A 16,580-nucleotide genomic window follows, 5' to 3' on the forward strand; every position below is an offset into this window, starting at 1 on the left:
GCTGTGTAGGGAAAGGACTAGAGATAATGGCTTTAAACTATAAGAAGGAAGATTTAGACATAAGAAGAAATTCTTCACCATGAGGGCAGTGAGGCACTGTGGGTGCCACAACCCTGGAGGTGCTCAAGGCTAGGTTGGATGGGGCCCTGGGCAGCCTGAGCTGGTGGGGTGCCCTGCCCAGAGCAGGGGGTTGGAACTGGATGGTCTCTGAGGTCCCTTTCAACCTAAACCATTCAGTGATTCCATGATTCTCCTCTATGATTAAGGAAATTGTATAGTGCCATCAAATACACCAAGTCAAGTCTCTGGCCCACAGCAAGTACAGAAATGTCTATTTTGTGCAGAAACAATCTGAGACAGTGCATCTGTTCAAACACTTCACTGATAGGTCTCTGTGCTAGAACCTTACCACTGCTGCAGTTCTCACAACAGTGATTTGTGGCAAAAATATCCTTTTGCTCTAGCCTTCCATACAGAAAAGAATTTACTTTCACTGCCTCTTGTTGTTTGGTCTAATACAAATCACAACTGCTGGCTACACTTAAGTAAATATGACAGCTTTGCTTTTGCAAATAGTCTTTCAAAGCAGTATTCTTCATGAGCTGAATTTATCAGTTACAGGGAAAACAAGCCTGGCTCACTTCAGTAGCCCCAAGAGTGCTGCAAAGTAAAAAGACATTTCCTCCCAGTGCCTGAGCATCCTGACAGAGCAACAGATACCAGCACTTACAAACAACATCTTATTCTTAAATTCTTCCAAAATTCTGTTTTGCAGGCGACACTTAGCTTATTAAGCAGATTTCAGAGCCATCTTCAGTTCAACGTTCTCATCCTTGCTCACTTCTGAACATAAGCCTCTTGAATAAGACCACTGCATATTTCAGTCTATGTGGATTACTGAAATTTCCACTAAAAACTATTCAAAGGTATTTTAAGTGCACTAGTAACTGAATTTTTAAAGCTCTTACAGTGACCAATCACTTCTAGTTTCATTGTTGCTCTTCATCTGGCCACAGAAAAAACCTTCAATACATTATTGAAGAAGATAAGAACATTTTTATATATCTTTTCTTCTTAATTCTGAATTGGTCTTGATATGTAAAACAGAAGTGATACCAGTTCAACTAGTACATTACTTTGTGTAGCTGCTTCTGCCTACATTCAACTGCTTCCAGGTAGCATAGCTAGTCAGAATTTCCTTGATTTAACAGTACAAAAGTAGTCTATTTTTGTTTTTCATTCTAATATACATAATTTTGATAGAACTATGATTAAATCGTGCAATTTTGTTTAGCTTGACTGCAATTTTGCTTTCTCTTGCTCTGCTCAGTCCTGGTAGACCAGTACATTCAACTGATGAACAACACACTGTTTAATTTCCTGATTTTCTGTGTTCTGCCTTGCCTCTGTTCATAGTATTAAATGGAAACACATAAAAAGTTTGTCCGGAATGCATTCACATTTAACATCTCAGCCTTCTTGTTCTGCTTCAATCTCAGTATGAAATCAGCTATCACGAAAGGCTCAGCCAAAAGTTTTTGCACAATATGACCATTCATCAGCTGTTGTTTTTTGTTTTTTTTGTTCCTGGTAGCTTATTAACTTGCAAATAGATATATTTTATAGATTAAAAATGCATTTCTAAAGCTTTCTAAGATTTTATACTGCTCTTCTAAACCTACCATTAAACTGTCAACATATTTCTGAAATACAGTTTACTCTCTGAATGTTCTTCCCATTTTCTTTTCCCAACTTTGTGATATAAGGAATAGTCAGGTATTCTGCTTTAAGTATTATTGTTCTCCAGAGTTGTTGTTTTGCAGTACCCAGCTGATTATTTTCTGTACCTGCAAAGAGGAATTTACTTTCAAAACTACCACACTGCTCAAGCATAAAATGAAAGACTGCCTACAAAGTGCAAAATTCCTCCCAACTGTATTATTCATCCCACTTTATAAATACTTCAGATACTTTATCATGCACTTTCTAAATATATACCATGTTCCACACATTGAGAAACTGCACTACATTTACAGAGAAAAAAAGACTTCTCTATTACTGTCCAAGCACATGAATGTATCTGTTATCTGTGCACATAGGTATCCAGTTCCCTTTTATGTTGTCTATTCACTCTGAAAACTTCATTTCTTTAGAAGCAAGTCTATTCTTTTTTTTCTTTTTTATTTCCAACATCTTTCCTCTCACTGACATAGATCAAAGGTCTATGCAGTCAGTACCTTGTCTCCAACAACAGGTGTAAGATAAGGCCTAGAGAAGAACGGAATACACAACACCTTTCCCACCTGGAATTACTTTCAGTTCAGAGTCCTCCCAAGTCATGTGTCATTTCTGTCTGTGTAATAACTTCAATGCATTTCTCTTCCGTGAATTTTCCCCATCTTTCCTTGAGCTCCTGTAATTTTTCAGCATTCAAGCTAACCCACTGATGGGTGTGTAAAAGAGAAATCTAATGTTTCATTTTTTTTAAATGGATATCAAGATCCATAATCTGTCTAAAAGAAAGTAGTAATGATGAAAGGTTAGATACCCAATACAGGCACTATCATGACAATTTCCATTTTACCATACCGGATGACACTTCTGTGTTACTCAGTTTTACCTTCAGCTTCACTTTTTGACTCTGTCTGTATACACTTTTTTCAGGAATGAAGAAGAAAAGATCCATAGTATTACCCAGGATGGAAAGCTGCTGCATAAACCAAGTATACATTTGCAGCTACAATGGCATAGATGTTTCAAATGAATACAGCGAGTACCAGTAACTTTATTATATGCATTCAGTTTTATCCTCCCCTAACAGAACGCAAGAACTCAAGGTTTTAATTGACATCTAAGCTTTTCACATTGTATTTTCCTGAAACTCATTTCTGACAGGTTTGACTTTTAGTCTTTGTCTTGAGATGACAAAACTCATGCCTAGAGTAATATTTTATTATTTTTTTATTTCATGAATTTTTAATTCATATACTATGCTAAGTACAATCACACTTCAATAAAGTAACAATAAAAAGAATTTAACCTTTTATATAGAAGTATGTTTGAATATACTGCCTACAATCCTTAATAATATGCATCTGCAAGAAAAAAAGATGATGCTCATCCTACCATTCCTCACAATTACCATGTAACAGCAGGTAAAAGGCCTGAAGAAACAAAAAAGGTGATTCAAGTTCCAGATTCAGCCACTAGAGAGTTTCTTAAAGTACAAGAACAAAGGAGAAGAGCTACAGTCAACCTTCAGCATATTTTACCAGATTCTGGCAACAGGAAGGAGCTGTCAGCAGCTGGGGCAAAAAGAGTGAATTATATAGTTTCCACATCTATCCTAAGCAAACAAAAATGGATTGTCAGAGTTCAGATACCTGCATAAATGGCTAATCCATCACAGCAACACAAAATCTGTGCTTGCAGTTAAGTTCCTGCTCTTATGCGCAGCCTTTGCCCCTGTGCTACAGGCACTTGACCATCTCACACACTGCACCTTGACATCATACTGAGAACTCCATCTCAAGAAATTACAGAAAACTAAGACTAAGCAGGAAAATTATTTATGTTGAACTTACATTAATTTATACAAATACATTGTAAAGAAATTTTTTTATTATTATTCTCCCAGCGAATTATTCAGTTACACAGACTCAATTAGTTAAAATGATTATTTCTTACAAGACTGAAAACAGTGTGATCAGCAGTTCTCTGAATCTGCCACAGACACAGCTCAGAATCTTTACAGTATGAATTTGAAAAGAATCAATAACAAAGCTAGAAGTCACATTCATTCACTCTGACATACATATTGACACTTGCACTGACACTGAAAAGTATCAAGCAGAAGACTCTGTTGCTCTCTTTTAATAATAAACTGCTTACAGTTTATTATTTGCCAGTTATGTCCCAGAAAAGCCTTTCTGATCCTTTCTAAAGCATAGTGTTTTTCAAACTATTGTAAGAAATTTAAGAGAGCTATGTCAAACCAAGTGCTATGCTTATTCCTCTTAGTACCTCTGAAGGGCTGACATCAAGTATTAAGCAAGGATTAACCTGACAAATGTAATTTACATGCCATCCATAAAACTGCTTAGCTTTATGATTTAAAATATCACCAAAACCCCAGCTGCCAGTTCTTAGAGAACATCTACAATTATTGTCTAAAAATATGAAAGTACTTCACTATGAATAACTGTATTACCTACAGCATAATGCTGCAGCCATAAAAGAGAAAACAGAAACACAGGAAGAATATAGCTCCTAAAAGCAGCTTTTGCTGTACCTTGAATGCACAAAGTACTCATAACTCAGTGACACGTTCTCTCTCCTATGGCAATATGCAATTAATTACATTCCTTTCCCGACAACATGAGAAAAATACATGAAAACCCCAAACCTTTGAAAGCTAGTTTCACTGTATCTACAAACACAAGAAGTATTGAAATACAGTGATGGTACAGGGCACGGCAGACCTGAGGATTTACCTGCTGTCTGTTCACAGAATTAATGGATATTTTATTTGGCTTACCGCCCTGCTGTTCTGTGCAGAAAAGCTGTCCCAAACCTCTGATCATTCTTCCTTTGCTATTCTGTGCTAAGCCTGGCAGATAGACCGGTGATGAATAAAACGTTCAAAGAATGGCCTATATTATACACTATGGATTTTTTCTTACTACAGAATAGCAATGTTTTACGTTATGAACCCCCCCTAATAATAGTCAACACTATTTACTTTTTTTTGACAGCTTGTGAAAACTGAATTCTGTTTTTATAAAAGCACCTCTCAAAACACTTTCCTGAGCAGAAATAGCTGACTTTAAGTCAGGGAGGTCTTTTTTTTTTTTTAATTATTATTTTGCATTACCTCACATTACTGAAAATGAGGTTCTGCTTCTATTTATCCCCCATCCATTCAGTTTTGTGAGATCCTTCTGTAACTCTGCCTCTAGACAGTGATGAAATCAAAACATCAGACTTATATAAGTTCTACATTATTACCATGGTTCTTTTCTTCTGTCATCACTGAAATAATGTTATCAATATATCCCTACTCTAGAAGTGTTTGACTGAACAGTTCTAACAGGATGCTAACATTTCAAATACCTACACACTTCACACAGAACAGAAAAGAAAAAGAAAAAAAAAAAGAAACCCTTAATGCCATCAATGAAAACATTTAATGCACTGTCCAAAGGAGTACATGCATCCTCCCAACAGAGCATGGGTTAAAGCCTCCTTTTTACAATTATGTCTGTGGGAAGAATACATAAGATCAGCTCTATTGGTCTTAGATTAAATCCTGACATTAAAATTTCCAATCACTATTTGCAGTGAAATGAACGCTCTATTAACACAAACACTACCAAACTTTGCTCAGCATGTTTCTAAAATGTTTGGACTGTTGAGAAATTTCAAGTCCCCTGACCAACAAATCCCCCTGGATTTGCCAGGTAACGTGGTTGCTGCTTCCTCCTAGGAATGCTGTATACATACTGTTTGGATAGCCCTTGCTTAATTGAGGAAAACACTAGAAACATTTTTATTCTCTTTAAATAGAGAGGAAGAGCAAGTCTACAGCATTTATGTATTTAAAGTAAAGACGTATATCTGTAAATATGTGTGTGAGTTAGCACAATAATTAAAAATACATTTGGCCACTCCAGGAGACTGCACTGAAAACAGCACTTTCATCAACAGTGTATGTTATGATTCAATGAAACACACCTTTTGTTTTTGCTTTTTTAGCAGCTGATCCCCTTTCAGAACATGCCTTAATTTAAACAGGTTTCCACTGTTTAGGCAGGTAACTTCCATGAGGATCTCATCATTTTGAACATAAATTAATGCAACTCTCTTAGTGATACCCCTGCTCCACTTGTATCTACATAGAAACTACTCCAAAGAGTATTTTCCTAGTTCATTGCTGTGTCCTAGTCACCACTTCCCCAGTATCTTTCTAATACAGCACACAAAGCCACATCCACCTATCATCTCACTCCTTACCCAGAAGGCTGACACATAACTCTGGTGAGCCTTCAGTCATTCTCTATTTAATTTTTCAACAAGACTTCCCAGGTGAGGTTTCATTTTACAGTTAACTGATTTAATCTACAAACACAGGCAATCCCACTCCCCATGACCCTGACGTGCCATCCTGATTTCTCCTATGCATTTGCCTTAGTATTCAATTTGATCTCACAATGAGCTGATTTAGAAAATACAAACCCTACAAAAGAGCCATTATTTTTCCGCTGGTTTAGCTCCCTGAACAGGCTTACAGTAATGGTCAGACAAGCACATGTGCTACCAGAAAGCAGGGCCCAGACCTACGTATGTTGGTGACAGATAGACACTGGATCAGGTTAGCTGTAACGTGAAGCCCTTCTCAAAGGCTGCCCCTTATCCTTAGCTCTTTATAAGCATGAGGAGCAGTTACTTCGTTTAACTTAGAATTCTATGTTTCCACTCTGAGGATACAAATATTTTATAACTGATGCATGGAACACAATTCAACCACGCTATGGCTTCTGTCTGTATTGACCAGTCCTAACCTACATTAGGTTAGGACTTACCTACATTACTGGTGTTGTGAACACCATGGGGAAAAGCATTCTCTACATCTGCTTCTGCTAATCAAGGGTCACAGAATCTGCTTTACTTCACTCTATTCTCATTCTGCATTACAGTTAATATGAATGTAAAACTGTTACAATTAATTCTTTTGAAAACTTAACTTCAGTTGATGCATGTCTCCAATGACAGAAGCTGGGGGATACAAAGAAGGCAACAGAAAGAGAAGATTTTCTGCATTGTTATTCGTAACTGATTGGGCTGTTTTCAACATTTTGTTACAGAAAATACAGTCAGTGAGAATCAAAATGAAACAATCATCACACTTCATACGGAAGTCAATAGTAGAAGTGTAAGAAAAAGAAATGTTTCAAAGCAGTAGCACCAGCTAATCCACTCGGGAAGCTGCAGGGATAGCCTGTACGCGGGAAGGGACACATCTGAGCGAGGATATGTAGAAACCTTAAATTTCAGCTCATATTACTTCAGCAAATCAGGCCTGCTGAGAGAACAGATACAACAAGAAACATCCACGGAATTACTTGGTACACATCATGTAAGAAAGCCATAGTGACACACGAATCAAGCCTGAAAAGGGTAGTGAGAATATTACACAGCAAGCCTTCCCAGAGCTCTGCTGTTTCTGATAGAGAATCCCCTGACTCTTTTTATAAAGAGAATTTCTCAGGTAAAACATTCCCTCTCTGCATTCAGAATTCTGATAGCAGAAAAAAAAAAAAAGGCCAAAAAAAAACCCCAAAAAACAAAAGAACAATCCCTCATGTCATACCAGAAGCTTTAATAAAACTACTTCTGGGTAGTAATTAACCAGGGATATTTTCAGCTTAGGAGTGATATAAATGAAAATCACAAATGCTAACAAGAAATAAATAACCCATACTGTTGGTGGTTGGGTGGCTTCTGGTAGAGGGAGCAGGAGAATAACCACGGGAGAAAAAAAAAAAAAAAAAAAAGAACAAGTCTGGAGAATTTGGAAGGTCCTGACAGCAAAATGGGCTTCTCCATAAAGCAATCCATTTATGAGAATAAAATATAGAAGATTCTTGAGGATTTGCAAGATTCTCTTTGTTTCCACATGAAGACCAATCACACTACGGGTCAATAACCTCACCATTATAAGAAACAGCATCAGAAACGTCCTGAAATGAAACATGAAATAGGAAAATAAACTCTGAAAAGGCTCCACTTTGGGGTGGAGGAAAGCTTTATATGAATTCAGACATGATACAAAAAGTCAGTGTTTCTCATTGTCCTTTCCAGCACTGGCTGTGAGATGGCAGCAACTATGAGAAGGACCTTTTCTATCTAAAATACCTTAGGAATCCTCTCAACAAAGGATCAACGGACTCCCAATTACACAATCCAGAGAAATTTACAGCTGATCTCAGTGAAGAGAAATGAGATAACTACACTCTGTTCTGTTTGAAATTCATTTTCTCCCAGATGGACTTAAAACTATGCAAGCATATAGGAAAAGTAATTACATTACTGCAGCCTCTATACTGATACTTTGAATAATAATGTTTTCAGCCTTTTGGCATTTTTTGCAATGCATGGGATATGGCAGAATTTCCAGAAAATTGACATGAGACCATGAATTTGCTAAAACCAGAAAACTAATTTAAAATATATATGTATGCAGCAGCCTTCTACTTTGCCTACTTTTTTTTTAAAGGAGAAAACATTTAAAAAACCCAGAGGAGTTGCAGACTGAAAGGAGGGGAGAAGTTGTGATGAGCTTCCTTTTTCCCAGAACCTTGCTTTTGAGGAAACACCCAGAGAACAGCCCTGGCAGCTTAGCAAAACACAGACACCTTGTCAGACCTCTTCAAGGGGCAATTTAGATAGAGTAGTTACTATCAAAAGCCATCTAATCACGTATAAATAGCAAGTAAGACTTGCTGCTTGTTACACTCTGACTTTCAGAAACACATATACAGAGAAAGTGCAAGTAAATAACAAGAAGGCAGTAGGCGGAAGAGAAAACATGTACCGATACATTCTAACTTTAGAATGATTTGCAAAACACAATTTTAAAAGTTGCCAAAGAAATTTTATACACTTGGAAATGGGGAAAACAAACAAACAAAAGAGCCCAAGCAGAAATAAAACAACAATCTGTCCTAATGGATTCCCACTGCAAATCCTTTCACAGTCACAGAGGTCCCCCAGACCACTCTACAAGAAATACTTCTCCAACCACTCAGCAAGAACAGCTTTTTTTCCCCCAGCAGTTCAGCTGTCAGGCAGTTCTGACTATTCCTTCTCAGTAACAGCTCGCTCATCAGGTGCAGCTTAAGGAATAGGTGCATTTGTCTCTGCCCAAGACTTAAGCCTCTGTGCCCTTACTCTGAGACACTGTGACCCCTTTAGAATACTACAAGAAAGCATCTGCTCTGTAGTGATACGTATAAGAAAAAAATCCCTGGAGGACTTAAAATATTGAGGAAAGCAACAAATTCTCACTTTACATCATTCTAATATAGCAGACAGTGTTTTCTTTATTCCTTTATCAATTTCTAGAAAAGCAGTAACAGCTCTGAAAACATACTTATTTAACTAAATCACAAGAAACCCTTAGAATTAACTTTCACCTTCTCCAAATATCAAATCAACACCTAAAACCAGTGCCACATCTGCGACCAGCACCTTGTTCCTCAATGATCTAGTGAGCAATTTCCCATCAACCACCAGAATGATGATATCCCACAGAGTTGAAGTGTTTATAACATTTAATTCATACCATTGGTCAGATGGAAAAACGCAATAGAAGCCTAATTACAATTAAGAAGAAATAGAGGGAAAGCATTATTTAGTCTCAGTTCTCGACTCTCTTTAAATGCCAAGAACGTCAAAGAATTCACTGAACTTTTATTTCTAATTGCAGAGCACAGACCTATACATCAGAGATTGGCCTTCATTATTCTTTAAGCCCAGGACAGCTTTGTCAAATTTTAAAAATTTGAAAAGCTTGAACAAGGTCACAGAAGAAGTACTCATGTGGTTTTCAACAGAAGTATTTCAGAATAAATTATTAAAATGGATTTGGTTCAAAACATAGCTCTGTCAGACTGTCCGGTACTTCTAATCCTAAATGCTCTTCAGTTTCAAAGGTAGTTCCTTCATTTCATCAAACGTTTTCAAATTACTGAAAAAATTCTCAAAGGAGAGATTTTGTTTAGCAATAGCATATGTAGTAGAAAGCATGCTATTACTATTACACAGCAATGGGGATGAAAGACTAAAATCTAGTCCTAATTTAAGGAACACAAACCAATTTTGAAGAACACTATTTATATTATAAACTCTTCAAGAACCTGAAGATCTTTGTCTGTGCTGATTATCACTCAATATACATCTCTCAGATAACAGCTGTCATCTCTGTCTCACAGTGAGAAATTGAAGCTGCATGATCTGCTCTGTTTTAAAGCTTGCAATATATCCGATTCCCTTGCTCCCCAGGATTAATCTTTTTAATTTTGTTTTTCTTTTGTTTTCAAAAACACTCTGACTCCAGCTCGGTTTATTTCTGATAATAAGAGATAACTCATAAACACCACACAAGAGGAAGTTAAATATAAAATAGGATGCCTATTCAAGTGATTTTAATATTACATTACAGAAGTTTTAAAAAAATGCTTTACAAATCAACACTTTAATGAACGTACTTGATGCATCTCTTCAAACCAAATCTTACAGACTGTCACATCAGACTTTACCACAAGGTCCACATTTTTTGTTTGGTTCAGTTTTGTTTTTTCATTCGTTTGGTTTACTCGTGGATAACAACATTATAAAAATCATAAAAATGTGTAGATGTTATGCTGACAAATCACCCTACCCCCTACACCAAGGACAGGCCAACTACACCCAAATCACCTCTAAAAGGAGGCTATTTGATCTTTTCTAGAGCATTTTCAGCAACAGATATCCCATTACCTCCCTCAGACATTCAACCTTGTTTTTATCTATCCATAGAGCCAGAAAGCTTTTTCTAGCATCAAAACCTTCTTTTGTGCTATTTGGGACCATTATTTCTTATCCTACCTGGAGAGAACAGTTTATTACATTCCTCTCTGAAGCAATCTTTTCCATACTCAAAGCCTGTTATTATGCCTCCCTATCTCTGCTACAGCCTAAACAATTTCAGTCCTGATCCTTCCCTCAGAGTCCATTACTGCAACCTTCCTCTAAATACTCTTTGATTGGTCCTAATCTGTGTGAAGCACAGTAACAAAAAGCAGAGACAGTACACCATCTGAGGCCTACGCTGAGTGCTGCAGAAGGAATTCATAGCTTACATACAACAACCCAGTGCCTATATCCCAGCGTGACTCCTGGTGTTGTTGTTTTGTAAAAGCTGCATGACTCATCTGTGTTCTTTCTGTGATACAGCTACTTATTTGCAGAACTGTGGCCCTGCCAGTTGTTTCTCATTTTAATATTGTTGTCACCCAAACATATTATTTTACATTTCTCCTTACTGAAATGCATCCCATGTATTTCCGTCAGATCTGTCCAGTTCGTTGAGATCATTTCACACTGCAGTGCCTGTATTCCCCCCAGCCTGAGCTCTGTCCTAGCAATTAGTAAATCGCCGTTGTATCACCCAAGTCACAAACTGAAAGACTAAACAGGATTAAACTCAGAAAACACACCTGCTAAATTCCACTCGCTGTGCTCCTCCAATTTGAAACATCCTTAGAGCATTTAATTAACACGTGGAAACCAGCATGGCAAATCTTCTCTGACAGTATTTTTGGTCTTTCTGGATTCTTTACTTGTGGAGATAAAACTTCTAACTTCAGCACTACTGTGCTCTATCACTGTGCTGGAAAACTTTCATACACAAACACACAGGGGAAGCTCCAGCACTCTCTTCCCCCTTTAAAGTATTAGTGGCAAAGTAACCTAGTTGCATAGCTCTTCCAGTTCTAAATTTGGGCCATGCTCCTGTTTTTCTTGCCTGTAACAGACATACTACAATAGTACATTCACTCCCAAAATCTCTAGCTCTGAAAAAGTCAGTTCAGATATATAAGTATATACATGAACCAATCAAAACAAAACAAAACAAAACAAAACAAAAAGGCAAAAACAAAAAGCAGGATATTACCATTCATGTATCAACATGCAGACTATCAAGAACACACATTTGCTTTTGGATTTTTATATTTTCTAACTAAAATAACTGCTTTAAATCAAGCTCAAATCACTGCACTTTAAGGACAGAATCAGATGTTTTAGGTCAGAGCTGGAAAAGACAGAATCCCACTGCCCTGCTACTGGCCAGCATTCTTTGAAGGGGAAGTTTTTGCACTGATCTTTCTTACGTCAGTTTGGCACATATGCACTCAATTAATCAAAGCAAATATTTGTGTTTAAATATAATTAACTGAACTAGTAAAAACACCTTTATATAATTAACTGAACTAGTAAAAACACCTTTCAAATCTTGACAAATTTTCTACCTTGTCAACATTCATATTCTATGTCTTATGATGAAGCTTGATACACAGAAACAGAAATGGAGAGCAGCTAATGGAACAGAGAAAACATTGTTACAAGGGGAGTCAGCTGTTTTCAGAAGCAGCAGGACAAAGGGCTATCAGCTTAATGCAAAGCAAAAATATTTAAATAGAGTATCAAGTAAAACTTTAACAAGGAGCCATGAGCTGTTGAAACAAGCAATGAAAAAGGAACTTGGTCAGCAGAGAGAGCAGTCCTGGTGTATTTCCAAAGGGCAGAGGATTGGAACAGCTCATCTTTTGGCGTTACCACATTTAGCTGAATTCATTATAAGCATTAAAAGCTTAAAGTAACTTTCAAGAACAGTTGTTGTGATTTAAGCTTTGGTCTGAAGATATAAAAAAACTCCTCTAAGATAACTGTCTGTAAAAGCAGAAGCAATTAAATACAAGCTTGTAATTAATACACAAGGCTGAGACAAAAACTGTAGAAGTTATCAGGCTATTATGCTACAAAAACAAAACCAAGTATTTTGCTTTGATTATGAAACTGCATATAATCTTTTTAAAAGCTTTTTGTTTAAAGAACAACGTCCATTAAGAAAAAGTACTATGTAATGCTTACCTCTGCACTTCCTAATAGTATTTCAACAGTTACTCAAACTGAAAGATTTTCACAGAACTAAAATAAATGCTTAGAAGTTTTTCTACACCAAAGGCAGTTTTTGCAGCACAAGCCATGTTTACAATGTTGCTACAGCTAGAACAATATTAGACTAAAGTGTAACTTTATCAGAAGCAAGTTTTTATAACAAGCAGCTTGATTTCCAGCAAAATACACTTAAATTGGAAACTAAGAACTTTTTCACTCCAGAAGTGAGAAAGTTTCCCCTTTCTGTAACTTCTCTCCCTCCTACAGAGGTAGAAGATTTTTTTCTTGTTCCAAGATTTGAAGGACAACTTCTACAAATATCTGCCTGTAATAATCCAAGTATATTTAAGCAAACCTGGAAGAAAGGGAACAAACAGTAGGTTTTCCAATACTGCATTTCTAGGATTTATGTCAGTACAATGTAAATCTGTGGATATAAGCAAATGCTAAATACTTGAAAAGCAAGCTCTCTCTTTCAAATCTGGATCTTTAGGGCTGAAGAAATCTGTAACAACAGTTCTCGCAAAATGCAAAGACTTCCATTTTGGGGAAAGCCCTAACACAGCAACCACTGATAGACTAGCTGTAAGTACTTGAAAGAGCTTTTCAAATGTGAAAGACTAAATTAAAACAACAACAACAAAAAAAGATAATAAACAACTGGAAATGGGACAGGCTGCCAAGACTTCTACTCCAACTTTCTGAGTACATTCTGAAACATAAACAAACAGTTCCTTATTTCACTTACCCAACACAGTGGTATAAGAGCAAATTGAAATTCTTATCACCTTGCAGCCACCAGGCAACTATCACTGACAAGATGCCAATCTACTTCCAGTACCTAGAACAATCTGTAAGAACCAGAACCCAACATGTCCTCCAGTACCCCAGAAATCCTGGGAGAGGAAAGTCTCCATCCCCATCCACAGCAGAGGGGATCTGACATCACCCTACGTTTTAAACAACGGTGAGTGTCAAAGCAGTCAGCTACTGTTAAACAACAGAACAGAAGCCCACAGGATATCCTCCTAAAGTCTGTGAAACAGTGATCAAGTTATTTTTGCATGCTAGATGTGTAATACTGTGTTCAAAAATCCCATTTACTAGTTCTCCCAGAGACAAAACACATCATTAAACTTCATGACTAAATAGCTCAGTAAATAAGCTACTTAATACCGTCTCTCTCTTATTAATTACACATTTGTAGTATGCAATGCAAAGAAAAATCATTTCAGTTAACAGTGGTACATCTGAGAATGCAAGAAATACCGTTACTGGACTACGTAACAAATAGACACATCAGCATTTCAGTTTCAGGTCATAACTGCTGCTCCTTATTGACACACATGGCCACACTGTGGAACAATCCTTCCCAAAAAGCCTTTACTGTAATTTTAAGACATACCATGTTTTATGAAATAAGCAGAAATCTACACCCAAAGTTGTTCATGTTCTGAATGACTTGCTAGAAGCCACGTGCTGAAGGAAACTGCTGATTAACCCTTTCTAAGGCAAGAGGGTTTCATGAATGGCTTCAACTGAGTGAAAATTTCACCTGATCACCAAAATTATACTACATACACTTTTCTTTAAAAGAATTGAGTTTTTCTCCTCTAGAGCTCTTTTTCTTCAACAGATGTTTTTCCAGTCCTTGCAACAGCTAACAGGGGGAAAAGTGCTGTAATTAAATGTAGGGCATAAATACACAGAAAAGGCACATCCTTAATGGCTGTACAAGTTGGTATTTAATCTAAAATATAGAGTACAACTAAAGTTTTGATCCCTAAATGATATGTATATTATTAGTTTAGTAGTAATGGCAATACCGAAGGAAAACATGAAAATACATCTACAACCACCAAGGAGCTGCTACAATGCATCTTACAGTGACTGCAAACATGCTTCTGGGTAACAGCTGGAAATCTGAGCCCTAAGAACATGTTCTTTTATGAAAGTTTCGATATCATTACGCATCAGCCTAAGTCGAGATTAGTAACAAGAAGAGTTCAACCCCAAGAGCACGGCTCCTGTCAGTGCTCTGAGACAATCAGGGAGAGAACACAAGATGCCATAAGGATGACACAGAACCATATGTTCTGCCCTTGTAGGACAGGGCCGGGAGACAAAGGGTACCTGGGACAACAGGGACACTCTGGTGCTATGGCAACTAAGTGGAATAGGAAACTGAAAAGTATTTTGCAAGCTCGGGACATCAGATCAGCGATGTGTTCTCTGCGCTGTGGTAAGAGCAGCAGGCGTCCAACAGCAAAGACCTGAGTGCAGCAGCAGGATCAGGGGCAGCGGGCACAGCACCGCGCGGTGTCCGTGGGGCGCGGGCACGGCCCCCGGGCCGCGCGGCCGCTCACAACCAAGGGCCGAACAGGAGCCGAAGGGTCCTGGGCTCGTCCTGGCTTGCCGGCAGCCAGTGCGCAGCGAGACCGGGCCCCGTCCGCAGGTGCCGCCGCAGGGTCACGGGCGCGGAGGCGGCCGCGCGGCTCCGGCACCGGGACGGGCGCCGCACTGAGGAGCGAAGCGGGGCCCGCGCAGCGCGAGGTGAGCTGAGGTGAGGCGGGGCCGGGCCGGGGCGGGGGAAGGGAAGGGAGGGCCGGGAGCGGAGCCAGTAGCGCTTCCCCGGGGCGCCCGACCCCGCCCCGCTTCCCGCGCGGCCCGGGGCACGCCGGCGGGGAGGAGGCTGCGCGCAGGGTCCCCGCCCCCCGGGCCCCCGTTACCATTACCCAGCACGCCCAGCGCCGCGCCGCCATCCCGCAGCCGGCCCGCTCCCGCAGGAACCGCGCGACCTCGCGAGATTTCCTCTCCCTGTTCCCCCCCCCACCAACCTTCCCTCCTCCTCCTCCTGCTCTCCCCGCCCCGCGCCCCGACCCGGCCCCGCGCGCGCGCGCACGCTCGCTCAGACCCAACATGGCGGCCGCGGCGCCGCGCACGTGTCCCCAGCCGCGCGGATTCGGACCGGGCGCGCGCACGGACACCCATGCACACACGTAACGCCTGGGAAAGGGAGGGGGGGGGCATGGGGAGGGAGGAAGAGAGGGAGGGGGGAGGCGGAGCCGCCGCGCACGCGCAGAAGGTTCCGCTGCCGGCCAGCTGATTCGAAAGGGGCGCGCGAGCCGCCACCTCCTCCCGCACGCGCTGGTCACGTGGGGGCTTCCCCCCACTCCTTCCCTCCTCCTCCTCCTCCTTCCCCCTCCCCTCGCGGGTTCCGAACTCGGCACCATCCGGGTCCCCCTTTCCCCGGGGCTGGGCCCGGGCCCGAGCCCTCACCTGGTGCCCGCTTCTCGGCGCGGCCGCCCCCTCGCAGCCCGGCGCGCGGCTCGCTCCCTCTGTGCTGCCCGCACCAGGCGGCGGCGGCGGCGGCGGCGGCGGCTCCGCACAGCGCCTGCTCCCCTCAGCTCGGCGGCGGCGGCTCCTTCCGCTTCCTTCCCCTCCCCCTCCAGCCACTGCGGCGGGGACCCGCTCCCTGCAGCTCCGCCTGCTGGCAGAGGGCGGGCGCGGCGGCACGGCCTGCCCGCTGCCCCCGGGCGGGGGGCTGCGCCGGGTGAGGCCGCGCCGAGGAGCGGCCGTGTCTCGGCCGGGGCGGGAGCCGCTTCCCGGAGCGCGCGGAGGAGGCCGCGCTGCGGGGGATCCGTTCTCGGGCCGGAAAGCGGGGCGCGGCTCCGCGGCCGGGTCTCTTCTTTTGGTGTGTGAAAAATCAACCCTTAACGCCGTATTTTTGCATCCTCTTTCCCCGCGAATCAGCCCCTCTTATTTACCGATGCGTTCTGCCAAAGGGAGAGGGGCTACCGTGCATCTCTCGTTCTCTAACCCGACTGGTTTGTGTTTTGTTTTTGTGCGTTTTTTACGGA

At 40.8% G+C, this 16,580-nt stretch overlaps 1 protein-coding gene across 3 annotated transcripts in view; it reads right to left on the bottom strand.

Moving 5' to 3' along the window:
* The window catches only part of ZZZ3 (zinc finger ZZ-type containing 3), a 53,521-nt gene extending 37,353 nt beyond the window's left edge, over positions 1–16,168 (bottom strand). For 2 of the 3 annotated variants that reach the window (XM_065740510.1, XM_065740497.1), the window contains exon 1: positions 16,000–16,168. The gene's annotated coding sequence lies outside the window, so the exon portion shown is untranslated. Of the gene's footprint in view, positions 1–15,455; positions 15,505–15,999 lie in introns of those variants that run through there. The other variant, XM_065740505.1, reaches the window with a different exon arrangement.
* Between the last annotated feature and the right edge of the window lie 412 nt (positions 16,169–16,580).

Source organism: Cyrtonyx montezumae, unplaced genomic scaffold, assembly GCF_038088225.1.
Source record: "Cyrtonyx montezumae isolate F1298 unplaced genomic scaffold, pur_monq_1.0 scaffold_1, whole genome shotgun sequence".
Taxonomy (NCBI): Eukaryota; Metazoa; Chordata; class Aves; order Galliformes; family Odontophoridae; genus Cyrtonyx; species Cyrtonyx montezumae.